Genomic DNA, 18,657 nt, shown 5'->3' with positions numbered 1-18,657 from the left:
AGTATAGTATAGCTATTAGCGAGGCACTGAGCTCGTAAGCTCAACGTTCGGAATGTATTTCCCTACGTAGGTTATTAGAAGGCCATCCGGGAGCATTATCGTCACCAGATATTCCAGCTCAGCAGAGATCCTTATAGTACATTTTGATTACTTTTTTCTTATTCTTTCTTACTTAGTTAATCTTTTCTAATTTTTCAACTCTTGTCTCTTTTGATTGAATGATTGAAAGGGAGCAATAAAAAAATCAAGATATTACAAAGTTAAAATGGAATTTTATATTCTTAATTTTTTAATCTTTCTCAATTAATTACTTTTTATTTACATTTATATTTATATTTGTATATAATTAAATGAAAAATGACTATGTAATCTAATAAACTATTCTTTTTTTTTTTCATATTTATGTATCCTTTAACAAACTAACTATGAGTCTCATTTGAATTTGATTGAAAATCAAAATTACGCATACTCTCTCTTCAAGCTTGACCAATTACCAATTAATAGAAAAAAAATTCAAGTTTGCATAGGTAGATAAAATGGTTTTTAGACTTTTGCTTTTTATTTATTTTTTATGTATAAATTCTAAATGGAGATGGATAAATTCTAAACGTAGGACGACAAAAAGTAGGCTGAGTATAGAAAAGTAAAGACCTTTTTTTTACGTTTTTTGATTTTGATGTATATACATTTTTTATGGACAAAAAACTTTTTTTTATGTTATGACTCTTTCGTATACGTTTAGTTTTGCTATCCTGTATATATAGATAGATGAAATGCATGATCTAGCATGCCTATTTCTGAACGTGAAATAAAAGCCCTTTGTCCCAATATGAAGATTTAATAAACCCTTTTTTGTATCCATTCATAACTTTATTTTGATTTAAACTTAATGTATTTATTTTGGGTGATTTATGAGCTCCCCCATACTTGTAAAATAGGTTTACTACATTTTATTTATATTTCTATGGATGATGTTTTATATAATAGTTTATGATGGTTTTACAAAGAAAATTTTGAGTTAGCCACTTCGGTGGTCCCTGTATGACATTGTAATCCATTGATCTTTGGGTTGGACATGATTAGGGCGTTACATTTAGTGGTATCAGTGCATCAGGTTTAGTCATTCCTACGTCCCGTGTGTTAGAGTTAGTCAGTGTCTATTCATATACATGCCTATAGAGAGTAAAGAGTACTATAAAAATTAGAATGATGATAATAACTTCTTTTCCTTTCTATTTTCAAAGAAAACCTATGGAAAATGATCCAACTTACAATCAGAACGATAGTTATACATCCTTAGTAGTCGATACCAATGATGAGTTCATCTCGAATACTGATCAGTAAGATATACCACTTTCGTAGGTTTAAAGAGCGCGTATACCTCAATATTTTTTCTCATCTTAAAGCTGACCCTCTTAGGGTCTTCATTGAGTTATCCCGTCAGGCAAAGGTAGTTGAAAGGATCATGAGTAGGAGGGTCTGACATTCGAGCGGGGTGATGATACAATCCAAATGAGCTGCTGAGTTAGTGAGGTCATTGATGATTTTCTCCAAGAGGGCAAAAGATAATCAACGTGTAGCTCTGAGTCTAGGAGGAGGAATCTGACCTTAGTATCTAAAGCTAGTATCAGTTATTTGGCAAGAGTCTTCACTCACCCTATTGTGCTAAGTGTGAGAGGAGGCATCCAAGGATGTGTCAGTAGGGATAGAGGGGTTTTTTAGTTGCGACTCTTTAGATCACTTTGTTAAAGATTGCTTGGGGGTTCAAGGAGTGACTGCAACGTCGACCTAGAGATCAACACTATCTGTACAGAAAGGTAAAGGGCTAGTGAGGGGTGATCATACTGCATCTAGACAGTATAGTAGAGGGACAACCTGTAATACCCCAAAATTTAGATAATGACCAAAATGTAAATTTGAAAGTTTGATGGTCAAAGTAGAAAATTTGGGTTTAAGGAATTAAGTGGTAATTTTCCCAAAAAGAATTTTATTCCATAAATGGATTTATTTAGTGACCAAATTATAATTGATACAGTTTAATGACTAAAGTATAACTTTAAAAAGTTCAGGGACTAAAATATAATTTTGGGAAATTAAATAGGTCACGAAAATAAGGAAATAAATATTATTTTCACATTTTGTAATGTTGGAAAATAATATCTAATGGTTTAATTTCATGTTTAACTTGAATTATTTGATTAAAGTGACTGAATTATAATTTTTAGAATTGCAAGGGCAAAACGGTTAAGTGAAAAAACTAATTTGTTCATCTTTGACTATTGAAAGATGACAAGGCTGATATTTATCTGATTTTGAAAATGACAATGATATGTATCTTGGTTTAATGGTGATTATGAAGTTTATTAGGGTAAATTGGTATTTTCCAAGTTAATGAATTAAATGATATTTTTAAAGGATGATAAGCATGATATCAAAAAAATATCATGCCAATGTTCATCTCCTCCATCATCTTCACGTGAGAAAGCTTCCAAGGTAAGAAAAATATTTTATTTTCAATTTTTGAGCTAATTCTTTTGGAATTAGAGTTAGTCATAAAATAGGAAAATGATCTACGCGAAAATGCTATCATTTGATACAAGTATTTCTTTCTAATCTTGCTGGATTTCAAAGATACCAAATCTAAGGGTTTATGTTCATGATAGGATTCATGAATTGATGATAAATCTTGATGATTTAGAGGTTGTAGATTCGTTTTCAAGCTTGATTATGGTTAAAACATGTTCATCTTTCTAGAGATTTTTATGTAAAATTCGGCGAAATTATAAGTTGAAGAACTTTGTGTTCTGATGAAAGTTAATTAGGTATTTGATTGTAGAGATGTTAAAAGGTTGATTTAAAGTTGAGTTCATGCTTGAATCGAATCAAAATCGAGCAAAAATATGAAACATAGTTAAAGGATAAAGTATTCGATTATGAGTTATCTAAGTGATAAAATGGTGAAGAACCATTTTATGTAATGGAAAAGTTGATATCATTGATAAAAGGAATTATTAAGTGTTAAAGATTTGGTAGAAAATAGTTCCAAGTATATTATGGAATGTTATAGGATGTGTTTATGTTAGTACAATACTAACATAAGTATTGTTATGAATTTGTGATTTTATACAGATTGTGATTTAAGTTTGATTGAAGCAAATCAAGTATAAAAGTTATTGTGGATTGTAGTGAGGTATACACATTGTGAATTATATAAAGTGTCAAGGTGAGTGCAATACATGATGATATGGTACATAGATGTTTTATACATCGTGTACATAGATGTTTTATACATCATTTGGAAGACTTGTGATAAGTCGACCTTGTTTTATCAATGAGATTTGATATGGAAGTTATTTTGGGTATGAATTGCCCTAATGTTATACATGGTTATACGTTTCCATGGATGATTTAATTGATGACTATGCCCAAATATGTTATTGAGGTTCAGTGGTATTAATGGATGCCATAGAGTCTAGCAGCTACAGAATTAGTAGTACTATAGTGTCAAATAAGATACATAGTACAAGTTAGGTGGGTAAAACCCGACCTCAGCACTACGGTGCATTATTAGGTGAGCAATGCTCGACCTCAGCACTTTGTGCACTATTTGACTCCATGAATTGTGTTGCACTGTCTATTGTTTTAATTGCCTCACTAAGTTTATACTTAGCGTGTGATGATTTTCACGCGTAGGTAAAAAACCAGTAGTGGAATAAAGAGTTCAAGTTGACATCAAGCATCAATGAGTGTATATTAATATCAGTAAGACATCCTAAGATGAATGTTGACTTATTAGTGGCATGTAATTATTAATGTTTTACTTGCTTTGTTGAACTTAGCGTGTGATGATTTTCACGCGTAGGTAAAAAACCAGTAGTGGAATAAAGAGTTCAAGTTGACATCAAGCATCAATGAGTGTATATTAATATCAGTAAGACATCCTAAGATGAAATGTTGACTTTATTAGTGGCATGTAATTATTAATGTTTTACTTGCTTGTTGAACAAATTTGGAAACAAAATGGCAATTTTTATGAATTTATTTATATTTTCAGAAATTATTGTAGTAGTCACTGTAGCAGTGCATCGATGCATAATTTTAATTTGAAATTTTGGTACATCGATACACTGTCCACGTTACTGTAGCAGTGCATCGATACAATGTTCACTGTTCACGGTTACTGCACACTGTTACTAAAAAAATCTTTTATTTTAAATTTGTTATAATGAAACATAATTCATATGATATGATATTTTTAATATCATTACCATTTAAAGAAATAAATTTTAAATCACTTTTGAAGTGGAAATGGTTTTAGAAAATTCGGGTGACATCTATAATCTGTATAGGTATAATTATACGGGTTATGGGTGTTACACAACCAAATCTGTGGCTGGTGTGGAACCGAGGGTGGAACTTCGACTGGCTTAGGGGAGTGTGTGTTTTCCCCAAAATTGACTGCGATCAGGTTATTACCAATTGAAAGTTAAGGATTTCGATGTGGTGAAGATAACTTTTAGGATAAGATACAATCATTATAAATTCCTCATAATATCATTCAGACTCACCAACACCTTGGAAGCATTCCTGGACTTAATGAATCGAGTCTTTCACCTGTACCTAGATCAGTTTGTGGTGGTTTTTATAAATGACATCCTTGTGCACTCTCAATCAGAGAAGGAGCATGACCAACACCTCTATATCGTCCTTTAGATACTCTAAGATCAATAGTTATATGCTAAGTTTGGGAAGTGTGAGTTTTGGTTACCAAAGGTTTTATTTTTAGGTCATGTCATATCAACATACGTCATCTGAGTATACCCTCAAAATATTCAAGCCATAGTTGGGTGGGAGCCAACTAAGAATTGTTAGAGGTGTACAATTTCCTAGGTTAGCTGGGTACTATGTCGATTCGTCCAAGGTTCTCCATGATAGTTGTCCACTGACCAAATTACTTCAGAAAGGAGTTCTATTGAGTGGGATGAGAAGAAAAAGAAGAGCTTTTATCAGTTAAAGACCATCTTAACTCAGGCCCTAGTGTTGACTCAACTAGAGTCGGGTAAGGACTTCACAGTTTTCAATGACGCTCAATTGATTGGTATTGGATGTGTCTTGATACAAAAAAGGTCCTGGATTATGCTTACCGCCAGCTTAAACCTGATGAGCGCAATTATCCCAGTTATGACCTTGAGCTAGTAATAGTGGTGCTTGCCTTGAAGATTTGGAGACACTACCTTTTTGATGAGAAATGTCACGTCTTCACCGATCACAAAAGTCTTAAGTATGTACTTACACAAAAGGAGTTAAACTTGAGACATTATAGGTGGGTTGAGTTACTTTATGACTATGATTGTGTGATAGACTACCATTCGAGTAAAGCAATACCGGGAAATGCCTTGAGTAGAAAATCGATTTCAGAGTTGTCAACACACCTTTTCGTCCTACTAGGATTCAAACTCCTAAAAATAGGATAGAATTTTGCTAGGATTCAAACTTCTAAAAATAGGATAGAGTTCTACTATGATTTAAACTCCTAAAGATAGGATCCACAAGCACTATAAATAGCCATTGTAACTCACTATTGAAACACGATTTACAGACAAAATACAGAGGAAAAACACGGAAAATACAAAGGCAAAGCTATTGTAAACGATTCAAAAGGAAATAAAAGGTAGTATTTTTTTGATTCGTTCATTTCTCGCATGTGCACGTTATTTTTTTGAGATTTGGTTTGAATAACCCAAACGTGGGTTGCGCCGATGACCAAAAAGGGTGGGGTTTCGAAGTTTCGAACCTAGATCTACCCTGAGGCGTGTTCATTTTTATCCCCCTAATGGTAATATCAACGTTAATTGTCTTTCAAATTTGGCCCCAATCTTTATTTTCTTTTATTAGTCATTTTATTTATTGTATAGATTTTTATTTATTTATTATTTACATTATTATCATTATAAATATATATACATATGTTTTTTAAATGATTTTCAATGATTTTTACACTATATTATTATTATATATACATATATTTTTATTTATTATATTCATTTAGTTATTTTTTAATACTATATTTATGTTTTATATATAATATATATATATATACTTTTTAAATATTTTACTTATAAGCGTATTATACTATATATATATATATATTGTAATTATCTTTATTAGTTTTTTACTTTATCATTATACTTATATATGTATGTTTTAATAGTTTATTTATAAGCAATTATCATTATATGTATACTTTTATATTTGGTTATATATTATTATTTTTGTTTTTGGTTTTGGTTTTTTTTATATTATATATATTTTCATATACTATTATTATTGTGATTATTATTTTTCTATTTTACTCATTATATATATATATATTTTAATATTTCATTTATTTATTTATTTATTTATTTTTCCTTTTATTTTTTTACTTATTTTATTCTTCATTTTTTTTTCATTTTTTCATTTTTTCCTCTAACACATCTTATGACTTTTAAGGGTATTTTCATCAATTAATCAGAGGTAAGTAATTCATGATCAAATTTTACCTTTTAATTTAAAATTACAATTTTCTTAATTAAGACAACTGGAAATTACGTAGTACCGAAAGGGCGGTTCAAGGGTGCTAATCCTATCTTGACCGTAACCGACTCTCGAGCCCGATATATTTCTGGTAAGACGCAGATCAGGTAAGAAATAGGGTATCTGATCAACCCATTATTTTAAAAAATGATCGGTGGCGACTCCCAATCCATATTTTTCAAGTCGAAGCCCAATCCCGGGGCCCAACCGAAAGACGGTTGTGACAGCTTGGCGACTCCGCTGGGGATTCTCAAGTGAGTCAGGCTAAGGTAATTTTCAGTTGTCTTTTTAACGAAAAGGGTAAGTTTAAATTTTAAGGTACATTTCGATCCTTATTGCTTACTTTTGATTATTTTTTCGAGTAAATAGTTGTACTAACTGTTTTCTCATGATTTCAGCCCTTAAAGTTTTTTCATCTAAGGCTCTAAACCGAGCTCCGAACCCGTTTTAAGTGGGGGTGAAAGCGACGCATTCGTGTGAATTTATTCACCGCATATGCCTAGCAAGTAGCCTTCGGGATTCATATACCTTATGTCTTCGTGTGAATTTATTCTCCGCATAGACATAAGGGAATGTGTCCTCTCGAGTTTAACTTAGTCCACACAAGCCTGTGATGGGTTTTAGGACTAAGAGTCTGGCAAGCCCAAGGGGCACCAGCAAGGAGAACTCGGGTACCGTTTTTTAGCACCTAAACCGGGAGACTTTGAAGAATTAAGCCTACCCAAAAACTCATTTCAAATATAGGATGCCAGAATTATTTCATGCTTTACTTTCTGTTCAAAGCATGTGAACTAGACAAATATGCGGTTAGGATTTGTTTGAAATTAGCATGCGGGATAGAGATCATGTCCGATTAGGAATACTAAGCATGTTCGGGTAGATATCATGTGGGGTAGGATTTTCATTTATTGTTTTAATTTACCTCACTAATTTTTTTTATTTTGTCCTCTTTATTTGTTTCATCATTTGCATCATAACAAGAGGCCATTGATCCCTAAAAAGGTGTGTTTACACAAATAATCTGGATTAATGGATAAAGGTGTTGTAATACAAGAGATTAAAAACCCCGAGTACGACTATGGTCCGAGAAGACTCAGAAGGAAAAGGGAGACAGTCTTCAAGGAAGCTATGTGTCAGAACTGGTTAGCTACGCCTCTATTATCCTAAAGCAGAACGACATGCAAGAGCTTCGGGACATCCGGGGCAGTTGGAAGAATGATTGGAAATAGAAGTTCAGTCAGCGATATGGTGACATTGCACTTTTGCTTCATGTTAAGACTGATGAGCCCTTAATCAGAGCCTTGGTTTGATTCTGGAACCCGGGATACAATTGCTTCACTTTTAACTAGGAGGACATGGTACCTACCATCGAGGAGTATACTACACTATTGCACTGTGAAAGCATTAAACTGGAGCGAGCCTACATCAAACACATCAAGAGTCAGTCTTTCAAGAACAGACTGGCTAAGATTGCAGGAGTTGATGAAAAGTGGGTGACTGACCAACTCCGAAACAAAGGTAACGGGCAGAGAATTGAGTGGATCCACATAAGGAAACTAATGAATGACCACCCTGATGAATGGAAGACTATAAACCTTTTTTGCATTAGGGATGTATGGCTTGATCATCTTTCCGAAGATTTTGGGATGCATTGATGTAGTCGTGGTGGAACTGTTTGAGCAACTTCCGAAACAGGTCAACACAGCACCAACCATCTTAGCCGAGACCTTTCGGTCTCTCAATCATTGCCGAAGAGCTGACGGAGGTAGATTCATTGGATGTGTTTAGCTCCTTCAAGTCTGGATTCACAGCCACTTCTGGAAGAATAATGGGGTTGCCTACCACCAATTTAGCATTACGTATTCACCTTTGAGAGAGTTCATCACCATGAAATGGCATGAAGGAACTTCAAAAGAGAAGTGGATGAAAGTCTTCACTCATCTATCAAGACCGAGATATTACTTGGAGAGCCCCTGGTTATTCCTCAGTGACGTTCTTTTCCAATGTGGGGACTCTGACACTATGACCTTATCTGAACTTTGGGATACAGTTGGGTATGCTCCATTGTTAGCACTTAGACATTATGGGGCACGTCACTTTGTCCCAGCAACATGCGGACTAGCTAAATCAGAGTTTGAGTATCACGATGACAGTTATAAGAAGAGGATCAAAGAGATTGTCGATTCATGAAAGAAAGTGTTAAGGATGTATATTGTGGCTGCTAAAGACATGCTTACCCCAGACTATTTAAGTGGCGAAGATTGCAAAAAAATGACAATACCCCAGTGCCAAACTGTGAGGACACACAGACCATGGAGGAGCATCTCAGGCATGTCCCTTCTGGACTTGAGATAGCCAAAACCGAGTTTGAAGCTGTGAACAATGAGCTGGGGAAGAGGATAAAGGAACTTGAGGCTAAGCGCTATCAGTGGAATCTAGATGCCGACTCTTAGAAAGATCGAGCAGACAAACTAGAAAGAGAACAAAAAAGAGTCTGTTTAAAGCTCGAAGACTTGAGAAAGGGGTATCAAGATAAAGTTAAGGATAACTCCAAATTGAAAGTGGCTTCTAAATACTAGAATGAGAGAGATTGGAAGGAACAAATGAAGACTGCCTAGAGGCGCTTAGCAGGCAGTCAGCATCAAAACCAATGCTTGAGAATCCGGATGACTGATCTAGAGAAACAACATGAGAGAGATGGCAAAACAATAGCTGAGTTAGAAGCTATTGTAGATGGGTTCAAGAAGCAAGCAAGCAAGCTTCAGATAGTGCCCTTCGACGGATGTTTACAGTGGCGTTTCCGTTGGGAGCAAGCACAACAAAGGGTGAAGGCCAGAGACGCAGTCATCTGAGACTTCCTGGATCAAGTACAGAAGGCAGCTCGTCATCTACACGGCCTGGCAAGGGAAGCTGGAATGGTCTGACAAGGCATACAACCAGTGACAGATGAAGACAGAAGACTTGTCAACCTATTAGAAGCTATTCGGGGTCTAGAGGATTTAGTCCGAATGTACCTTTGATTATTTTTACGTCTCTTACAAGATAAAACATTTTTGTCTAAGTAAAGATTATTTATAATAGTAGACACTTTTCTTGATCAATGCCTCAAACATTTCATGCATTCTTGCATTTTGCATTTTTGCATCTTCATCTACATTTTTAAGCATTTTCACTAACATGAAATTAAGTCATGGAGGATTCGATGAAGTGGTCTTAACCACATGACACCACATTGAAGCAAGATTTTAACAATTAAAGAAAAAGCTGAAATCAATACAGTGGGAACCTGATCAACTGATTGTAGGAAAAAGCCTGCCAGGATGATCTGAAAAAAGATTCCACATATCCTAAGGACTACGATGTTGAAGCTATTTGCAGTTGCCACATAAGAAGCCCCAAACATTCATCTGAAAATTGTAAGGCGCTTGCCGAAGAAGGGGGCATGGCATATACCATTTACTTTCTAAGGTGGAGAAATTGAACAAATTTTAATCTTTAGTTCTTCGAATATTAAATGAATTAAGGATTCTTTTAATTCTTCAAGAATTACAGATTTTTGACATATGACAAGATTAGACCTTTCTTATCCTGTCTTAAACCCCAAAATAAAATACCTCGATTCTTTACCCAAAATAACTCATGGTCATTACCAAAAAGACCAAATTCTTGAACATTGCCTTTATCTTTTCGATACACCCATACCTTTCTTTGAGTCAATAAAATCACACCACTGTCTTTTTGGACTCAAAATTGACATTTTAATACCATTAAAACCCAAGGCATTGAGTTGTTCATCTGAACATGAACGTTATTCTAAAGACACAACTTGGGGCATCTCGCGGGGAGCTTGAACATTGAGACATCTGGGGAAAAAAGAAGAAGAATTCATCCGAAATAATTCTATTATGCATTAACTACATTGTTTTCATGTGAATAGAACTAATCCTGAAAATCTATCCCCCTGGGGATACCTATTCTGTGAAGACTTACATGTATGAAATGATGAATGGCTTTCTTTCTTTATCCCTTCATAACAGGAGAAAATATATATCCCTTGTGTCCCCTTTTGAGCCTATAGTATTTTTTTCTTCTGATTTAACCCTAACCAATGATCACCATCCACACTGGGGGGCAAGGTGGAAGAAATCTGCTCACATGAGTGAAGACATCGATCCAAAGGTGGACCAAATGGCAAGTGCGAAGATCCAATCAAGAAAAAAAAAGAAAAAAGAAAAAAGAGAAACAAAAGGAAAAAAGAAAGAACAAAAATCAAAAAGAAAAAGGGACAAAAAGCACATGCAAAGATTCCCTAAAGACAAATGGCACATCAAGCTTCAAACTATGAGATTGATCAAGCACAAACATTCTCGAATCACTGAATCACTTCACTCGAAGATCATAGAGCATCAAGAGAGAGACATTTTGAGTAAGACATAATTGAAGGCATCAGAATGAATTGATCCTTGGTTCAACACCCTGAAACACTTGTTTGGGCCTATTTATCCTTTTCTTTCATAACCATGAACCCTGGCCTACATTACGTGCCTTAAAAGTCCCTTCTAATCATATATGGATTTCTAAACAGAAGAGACTATCTTCAGATTTCATCTCGCCCATCAGGATTAATCTTTGTTTGCAAAAAACAATGTAATTAATGCATGGTAGAGAAAAATAACAAAGGGGGGTTCAAGACGTAAATCCTGAATAACGTCTTAAAACCAAAGGAGGGTTCGAGTTGAAAACCTGAAAAGATGGCTCGAATATAAAAATTGTGCAACTGAGGCGATCACACAAATTCCTTGATACGGCATCACACAACCCAAGTGTGATCACGAAGGTTGGGAGTCAGAGAACACTTCCAGTAGAGGAGCATGCAAGCTATCCCATCATACCGTTGAGCATCAAATGGAAAACCTATGAGCATCAAATGCCAAACCTTTGACCATCAAATGCCAAACCTTTGACCAAACATAATAACTTGAGATTTTTTTTATCCTTTCCTTACTTAACCATTTCCCAAAAATAGCTTTGATCTTAGCTCTTGTCAAATAGTTATAATTCATTAAAGGATTAACAGCATAATTAATTCTTTGATATCCGACGAACTCTAGTTTATGATTCGTCTCAATTGTAAAACCGTGAAAGTGACAATATTTTCAAAACTTTGGATCAAACATTTTTCAAAACTCTTTTAATTGATATTTTCATAACTTTGAAAATAAAAGAGAAAGAAATATTTTTTTTTCAAACAAGACAGTCTCTCTAGAGTGGATCTTGGTAAATGACATGTGACTTTTAGACACAAAACTCATGCTCAGAATCAATGCTGAAGCAAGAAATGAGGAACATTTGGGGCATCTTTGAAGATTCAACATCAAATATTGGGGCATTTTTGGATATTGGGGCATCATTTGGGGATTTAACATCCTAATGCAAATTATCAGACCTTTTTCAGGAGATAAAATATAACCAATTCATGTTACATGCATCTTATGCATACATTTTAGAGCATCATATTTATCATTTTCCACATACATAATTTTTTGCAGCTTTTAGAGTCAAGTTTCGACTTCAATACGAAGGATACTCGATTCAAAAGAACCTTTAAAGATTCATGTTGGTTACTTAACTCAGCAGCAAGAAGCTACACTTCGACCAACTCGACAGATTGAAAGTTTCTCTTGAACTCACAATTTGCTCGAGAGTAGATTTCAACTTCACAACGAAGGATATCTAACTCAAAGCCAAACATCTACGATTTCAAATCCACGACGGAGGATATCGTGCCACTCAAGACAACACAAGTTCAACTTCACAACGAAGGGACGGCTGGTTGTCAACAATAATTTTCCAATTTCGGAGCCAATTTCAACTTCACAGCGAAGGATATTGGACTCCAGACAACGCAAGTTCAACTTCACGACGAAGGGACCGTTGGTTGTCAATAAACAATTTCCCAATTTCAGATCCAATTTCAACTTCACAGCGAAGGATATTGGACTCTAGACAACACAAGTTCAACTTCACGACGAAGGGACAGCTGGTTGTCAATAAACAACTTTCCAATCTCAGAGCCAATTTCAACTTCACAGCGAAGGATATTGGACTCCAGACAACGCAAGTTCAACTTCACGACGAAGGGACCGTTGGTTGTCAACAAACAACTTCTCAATTTCAGAGCCAATTTCAACTTCATAACGAAGGATATTGGACTCCAGACAACGCAAGTTCAACTTCACGACGAAGGGACCGCTGGTTGTCAATAAACAACTTCCCAATTTCAACTTCACAGCGAAGGATATTGGACTCCAGACAACTCAAGTTCAACTTCACAACGAAGGGACCGCTGGTTGTCAACAAACAACTTCTCAATTTCAGAGCCAATTTCAACTTCACAAAGAAGGATTTTGGACTCCAGACAATGCAAGTTCAACTTCACGACGAAGGGACCGCTGGTTGTCAACAAACAACTTCTCAATTTCAGAGCCAATTTCAACTTCACAATGAAGGATATTGGACTCCAGACAACGCAAGTTCAACTTCACGATGAAGGGACCGCTGGTTGTCAACAAACAATTTCCCAATTTCAGAGCCAATTTCAACTTCACAGCGAAGGATATTGGACTCAAGACAACGCAAGTTCAACTTCACGACGAAGGGACTGCTGGTTGTCAATAAACAACTTCCCAATTTCAGAGCCAATTTCAACTTCACAGCGAAGGATATTGGACTTCAGATAACGCAAGTTCAACTTCACGACGAAGGGACCGCTGGTTGTCAACAAACAACTTCTCAATTTTAGAGCCAATTTCAACTTCACAACGAAGGATATTGGACTCCAGACAACGCAAGTTCAACTTCACGACGAAGGGACCGCTGATTGTCAATAAACAATTTCCCAATTTCAGAGCCAATTTCAACTTCACAGCGTAGGATATTGGACTCAAGACAACGCAAGTTCAACTTCACAACGAAGGGACCGCTGGTTGTCAATAAACAACTTCCCAATTTCAGAGCCAATTTCAACTTCTCAGCGAAGGATCTTGAACCCAAGGAAACACAAGCTTAACTTCAAGACGAAGGGGCGGCTGATTGTCAACAAAATTTCATTCAGAGTCAATTTCAACTTCACAGCGAAGGATATTGGACTCGAGACAACACAAGTTCAACTTCACAATGAAGGGACGGCTGATTGTCAACAAACAATTTCCCAGTTCCAGAGCCAATTTCAACTTCACGACGGAGGATATAGGACTCAGAACATTGCTACTTACTTGGATTTCAACTTCACGAAGAAGGATATCCAATTTCAGGCTCAACTTCACGACGAAGGGGCCAGCCGCAGTTTCAACTTCACGACGAAGGGAATCGTGCACACAAGCATCATCCATCTTTAAATTGGATTTCAACTTCACGACTAAGGATATCCAACTCAAAGAATGAGTATCTGTCAACAAAGACCTTCGAGTTTGACTACACTCAGCTCCAAGGCACATCATTTATAGCATAACTCAAGGCTAGAACGGTTATCTGCCATCAAAATTGTCGAGTTCGATTCCATTCAGCTCGATGACACATCAATCGCACTATTTTCCGGTTGCAGTCGAGGTTTTCAAGTCTAGAAGAGGACCTGGGTTAACCGTGCTTTAGTGACAAGCAACCATTTTCAAGCAAAAGCTATCTGTCAATGAAGATTTCTGAGTTCCATTCCAATCCAAGGTCTTTAAACCGAGAAGAAGACCGAAGGGCAACGAGAAGCCACGTGCTGATTCAAATTCCGAACTACGGCTTCAATTTCATATCATTTCAAGATGAACTCGGCTTCACGACGGAGGATTCATCCGTAACTCAATTCGACAGGGAGTTATTGAAACATCAGAGTCAATTTTCAACTCCACCGAATGAAAAGTGTGTCTTTTAATCTTTGCCCTATCCCCGTTACACGACTATGGGCAAAGAGGGGCAGCTGTCAACACACCTTTTCGTCCTACTAGGATTCAAACTCCTAAAAATAGGATAGAATTTTGCTAGGATTCAAACTTCTAAAAATATGATAGAGTTCTACTATGATTTAAACTCCTAAAGATAGGATCCACAAGCACTATAAATAGCCATTGTAACTCACTATTGTAACACACGATTTACAGACAAAATACAGAGGAAAACACAGAAAATACAAAGGCAAAGCTATTGTAAACGATTCGAAAAGGAAATAAAAGGTAGCATTTTTTTGATTCGTTCATTTCTCGCATGTGCACGTTATTTTTTTGATATTTGGTTTAAATAACCCAAAACGTGGGTTGCGCCGATGAGCAAAAATAGGTGGGGTTTCGAAGTTTCGAACCTAGATCTACCCTGAGGCGTGTTCATTTTTTATCCCCCTAATGCGTAATATCAACGTTAATTGTCTTTCAAATTTGGCCCCAATCTTTATTTTTCTTTATATTAGTCCTTTTATTTATTGTATAGATATTTTTATTTATTATTATTTACATTATTATCATTATAAATATATACGTATTTTTTTTAAATGATTTTCAATTGATTTTTTACACTATATATATTATATATATATTTTTTATTATTTATATTCATTTGGTTATTTTTAATACTATATTATTATTTATATATATATATACTTTTTTTAAATATTTTACTTATAAGCGTATTATTACTATATATATATTGTAATTATTTATTTAGTTTTTTTTACTTTATCATTATACTTATATATGTATGTTTTTAATAGTTTATTTATAAGCCAATTATCATTATATGTATACTTTATATTTGGTTTATATATTTATTTTTGTTTTTGGTTTTTTATTTATATTATATTATATTTCATATTACTATTATTATTGTTATGATTATTATTTTTCTATTTTACTCATTTATATATATATATATATTTTTTTTAATATTTCATTTATTTATTTATTTATTTTTCCTTTTATTTTTTTACTTATTTTATTCTTCATTTTTTTCATTTTTTCATTTTTTTCCTCTAACACATCTTATGACTTTTTAAGGGTATTTTCATCAATTAATCAGAGGTAAGTAATTCATGATCAAATTTTACCTTTTAATTTAAAATTACAATTTTCTTAATTAAGACAACTGGAAATTACGTAGTACTGAAAGGGCGGTTCAAGGGTGCTAATCCTATCTTGACCGTAACCGACTCCCAAGCCCGACATATTTCTGGTAAGACGCAGATCAGGTAAGAAATAGGGTATCCGATCAACCCATTTATTTTTAAATAAATGATCGGTGGCGACTCCCAATCCACATTTTTCAAGTCGAAGCCCAATCCCGGGGCCCAACCGAAAGACGGTTGCGACAAGAGTTACGAGCTCTCTTAGCATGGTTGAGCTTGTCTAGTGAAAGTGGGTTGTTAGTAGAGTTATGAGTTGAGCCTGAGTTAGTAGACGAGACCAAGAGATTACAGAGTTCAAATGATCAGTTGAAGACTCAGATTGAGTAGGTTCGCCAAGGCGAACACCAGGTTTTGAGTTGTGTGATTGAGGTGTATTGTATTTAAGGGATGGTTGTGTATACCCGTATACGCTTATTTACGTAGTAAGATCCTCCATGAACCACATTATAACCTTCTCTCAGTTTACCTAGGTAGTAATAAGATGTATCAAGAGCTTCGACAATTTTACTAATGGTCGCGCATGAAAAGGGAAGTGGAAATGGGATGTCTAGTTGCCAGCAAGTCAAAGTGGAACATCAAGTTCCTTAGGGTTACTTCAGCCTATTCAGATTCCTTAGTGGAAATGGGATAGAGTAACCATGAATTTTGTGATCGGGTTACCCATGGCTGGATAACGATATAATGCAGTTTGGGTCATAGTGGACCGTTTGACCAAATCAACCTATTTTTTCCCAATTATGATGGATTATACCTTAGAAATGTTAGCTCAGTTGTACATCCGTGAGATAGTGAGGTGACACGGGGTATCGATTTCTATCATATCCGATAGAGATCCTTAATTCACTTCTTGATTTTGGAAAACCCTTCATGATTCCCTAGGCACCAAACTAAACTTCAGCACCACCTTCAACCCTTAAATAGATGGCTATTATAACGTGTCATTCAAATCTTAGAGGACACACTTAGGTGCACTATTATATATTTTGAGGGTTGTTGTGAGGACCATATACCATTAGGGGAGTTTACGTATAACAACAGTTTTCATTCGAGCATTCAGATGGCTCCGTATAAGGCCTTGTATAGGCACAAGTGTAGAACTCTGTTACATTGGACATAGATTAGTGAGGGTAAGATAGTGGTTCTAGACTTGATCAGAGAAACCGAGGAAAAGGTTCGGTTAATTTAGGATTGGTTGAGAGAAGCCTTAGAAAAAGATCTTATACAAATTTAAAACGCAATGATATAGAGTTTGCAGTGGGGGACAAGGTGTTCCTCAAGGTTTCCCCATGGAAGAAATTATTTTGTTTTGGACGCAAGGGAAAGTTACCCCACGTTTCATAGGACCTTACAAGATACTAGAGAGAGTTTACCAATTTCTTATATGTTAGCCTTACTACCAGAGCTGAAGCACATCCACAATATGTTTCATGTATCCATGCTTAGAAGATACCATTTTGATCTTTCTCATGTTATACCCCTAGAACAGATCGAGGTTATCCCAGACATGACCTATGAAGAGGAGCCGATCAAAGTCTTAACGAAAGATGTAAAGGAGCTAAGGAACAAAAGAATCCCTTTAGTCAAGGTTTTGTGGAGAAACCATGGCGTTAAGGAAGTAACTTGGGAAACAGAGAAAGACATGCAACTTCAGTACCCTCACCTCTTCTATCAAGGTAAATTTTGATGATAAAATTTTAATTAGGAGTGAAGAATTGTAACGCCTCGAATCTCGAGTTAGTAGTTTCAGGTTAACCCGAGAGGTCCTTAGAATAAATTCATTAGCATTGTAGGAACTCTCAGACCAAGTGAGCATTGGTATAGGCTAGGCATAGGTCCAATGGATGTTTAAAAAGGTATTTTTATGTGGTGACCAAAATAAAAAAGAACAACCTAAACTTTCCCAAAGGTTGAATCCTTTTAATGAAGTATGATGTCAATGGGGGGAAGTTCTTGTATCTCATTTTCCCCAAACATTTTGTCTTTTTCTTTATCCATTCAAACTCTTTCTTCCCTAGAATCTTAACCCCACAAATAGTTTTGGGTAAAAAACCCAAGGATTTTAAAAGATAGATTTGAGGGACCCAATTACACTAGAATACCATGAAATAAAACTACAAGTGAGAACAATAATAAACTCAGAACATCTAGAAACAATAATAACTAGGATGACATAAAACTAGCTTTGTTTGATACTTGGGAAATGATCAATACACCCGAGTTTCTTCAGGAGAAAGTGATCGTACAGTTCAGATATATCTCAGTCAGTGCCAAGGCACTTCAGCTGCCAACTGGGCACAAATGTCCCAAGACTCGACGTAGTAAGCTGGTAGAGTGTATGTTTATGATGCAGTTTTGGATCTCACCCTAGATACCCAAGGGTATATAGAAAGGCTAGAGGGGTGTGTGAGCTTCGAGATGCAGAACCCTCAACCACACCATGATGCCTACCTCAAAATGTAATATCAACATTTTCCTTGTCTTCGTACATATGCCTCTAACATGCACATTTAGTGAATTCATGTAGTATATTACAATTATTAGTGAGGTACTAAGCTCATAAGCACAATGATCAGAATGTGTTTCTATGCGCAGGTTCTTAGAATGACATCCATGGAGCATTATCGTCACTATATATTCCAACTTAGTAGAGATCATCAAAGTACGTCTTGATTTGTATTAGAGGACATATACTATTGTAGATCCCTTTTTTGTATTTAGTCGTAACTCTATTTTGATTTAAATTTAGTGTATTTATTTTGGGTGATTTGGGATCTCCCTCATACTTGTAAAATAGATTTATTACGTTTTATTTATATTGTTATGGATAACGTTTTTTATAACAGTTTACGATAGTTTTAAAAAGAAAATTTTGGGTTAGCCACTTCATTGGTCCCATGTGACATCGTAACCCTCAATCTTTA

At 35.4% G+C, this 18,657-nt stretch overlaps 1 long non-coding RNA gene across 1 annotated transcript; it reads left to right on the top strand.

Moving 5' to 3' along the window:
• Positions 1 to 304: 304 nt before the first annotated feature.
• LOC120205177 lies at positions 305 to 644 on the top strand. The gene is made up of 2 exons (XR_005524010.1): positions 305 to 365; positions 505 to 644. It is a non-coding gene; the product is annotated as an uncharacterized LOC120205177 (long non-coding RNA).
• Positions 645 to 18,657: the final 18,013 nt, after the last annotated feature.

This window comes from Hibiscus syriacus, unplaced genomic scaffold (assembly GCF_006381635.1).
Source record: "Hibiscus syriacus cultivar Baekdansim isolate YM2019G1 unplaced genomic scaffold, ASM638163v2 tig00000405_pilon, whole genome shotgun sequence".
Taxonomy (NCBI): domain Eukaryota; kingdom Viridiplantae; phylum Streptophyta; class Magnoliopsida; order Malvales; family Malvaceae; genus Hibiscus; species Hibiscus syriacus.
The sequence above is the reverse complement of the archived record's forward strand: the minus strand, read 5'-3'. Positions and strand labels throughout refer to the sequence as shown.